Raw genomic sequence first — 2,557 nt, 5'->3', positions numbered from 1 at the left:
TCAATTTGTTGAATCAAAGAGGATTTCCAGGGCTAGTGTGTCCAAGGACTGTCTTACCTTGACACCCTTTTTTCCTATACTTCTTCCTTTTTTTTCCTATACCTATCACCTAAATATTTGCTTAATCGTAGATGCTTTGTTTTGTGTTTTGAGATGCACTATGATGGAATTCGCAATTGAATCATTGTATGCATAAGAAATTTCCTTTGATTTATACCTAACTTAATTCTGTTATCTTATTTTCTTTTTATCTGGTACAGTTTGATCATTTTCCTTGCTTTCTACCTAGTGTAGTTCAACTATTTCATTTTCATAGCTAGTTTCTTTTCAGTTTATCAGATTTATGACTTGTTTGGATGAAGTTGAATGAGTAAAAGAGTGGAAGTCATTTTCTTGACAATTAAATTTAGAATCATTCACTTACAATTTGATAGAATAGATTTCTTTAGCACGTAGTAATTTAGGCTTAGTTGCAGCATAAAATTTAGAGATAAAACCCAAAACAATCTAACAAGAGTAAAGCTTAGAATCGCACTTAAACCATCCAAAAATTGATTCAATAGAGATTAATTTCTAAGACAAGTAGCTAACAAAATTTAAGGAACAATTCTCTATTATAATCAGTAATACCATCTTCATATTAATTCTAAGTTTAGACTTTAACAAGAACACAGATATCATAACGACATAAAATAACTTCTAGCACATATAGTGCACTTGTGCTTCATCAGTATACCTGCCCTGGTCGATAATTGATGCTGACAATTTAAGGACATTAAATTGACTAAACAGCTAGGAGCACCAAATGACAGATTAATTAGCTTGGAAGATTACTGTGAGAAGCTTTACAACATTACAACAGATACATCCAAGTTTGCAGGCATCAAAGGACATATCACATGCAAAGCTTTCATAGAAGCCTTGGATTTTGATTTGACTATCAAACATGAAATAAAGCACATTTTCATCAACAAACCCACTTTCGAGAAATATATTGAGGTAGATCAATTGTATCAAAAGCTAATAAATATTTATCTACCAACTGATGAAAGATGGGATCAATTATGTCATACTATCGAGTAATTTTTTTTTCTCTAACAAAAAAACAACAAGACAACATTTTGGGGGCCAAGTCATCAACAACTTCCTTGAAGATATCGCCAACATCTTAATAGTTTAAGAAGTCCTACATTTTTGTACTCTTTTTGTAAATTAGTGTAGATGTTTCTAGAATCCATATTTTTGCATAAATAAGTAGCAGTTTGATGTATTAAGGGTTGAACCCCTGCATGAGTTTTCTAAAGAAGAATTGTATTAGACTGAAATTGCTTCACATTAATGAAAGGATTTTGGATTTGCTTCAAACAACTTGTTACTTTTTGAGTTTGTCTTAATGTTTTCACTTCATTTTGTTATTATACATGCATTTAAGTTTTATGAAGATAATTGGGAAAGAGAAAATTGAATATTAGTCTATCTTAAAACCCCCAGAAGTTATAATCTATTTTAGGGATTAGTTTATTGGACTGTTTTTCTTTATAATCTCCGCTACATTGATAAATTGTCAACCATATTCATTAGGTTAAATATATTTTGTTGGGCTGTAAACATTGTTTACTTGCATGATTTCTTATGATTAACTAAAAATTCAGTCTGAATATTTAGAAAATCATAGCTTCTTACAATTCTGCTTTTCCATACACTTTTAAATCAAATTATTGTTCAAAGGTAAAGAATCAACCTTTTTCAATATGCAGTATTAATAAGGTTTAAGCTCCTGCGCTAATCTGCTCATAACATTGGTCATCACAAAAGATTTTAAAACAACAAAACATCTTAGATGATCTGGCATAATTAATTAACCTAGAATTATCTTAGAGGACAACATCAGATTAGGGTTGTTGCCAGGGAGAAAGATTGAATTATTTTCCCTGGGACAACGATAAATATTTTCCTTTAAGGTGAATAAAGGACTAATAGGTTAAGATTTTTCACCTAGCGACTTCACAAACCCAAACTAGTTCCTTCAAGACATACTAGATCTCATTCTAATTCTAAAATTGTCTCTTCATTATCTGATCTGGTGAGTCTAGTAAGAGAAGCCTCTTTAAGAAGAAGACTTGAAGCTTCTTCCACTTTTTCTATACCACTTCAACATGAGGATATTTCAGATTTTGATCCCTTTAGGTCTGTTCCATCTCCTTAGATTTGGTTGACTTAACACCTAGGGTTTTAGAACTACTATCCAAAGGAGTTGATCTGCAGTCATCTCTTTTAGTCCATTCATTGGAATAATATCAAATTCCTGAATTACCTTCAAAATCACCTAAGTCAGAAGAAGAATTGAATGTACATTTACTTGAGTTAAAACCTACTTATTTTATCGCTCCCACTGTTTACACTTTCCCATCTACTTCCGCCCAACTTGAGGAAATTTTTTCTGTGTATTCAAATCCCTTGTTTGAAAAAAAAGAGGAAGTTGAAACAAAGGTCCAAAATTTAGTCATCAAAACACCTTTAAAAACTTTAAGGAATTCTCCACCCTCTTTTCATCCTC

Source organism: Pinus tabuliformis, chromosome 3_1, assembly GCF_031772625.1.
Source record: "Pinus tabuliformis cultivar Carrire ecotype Pingquan chromosome 3_1, CPIR1, whole genome shotgun sequence".
Lineage (NCBI taxonomy): Eukaryota > Viridiplantae > Streptophyta > Pinopsida > Pinales > Pinaceae > Pinus > Pinus tabuliformis.
Note: the sequence above shows the minus strand (reverse complement) of the source record.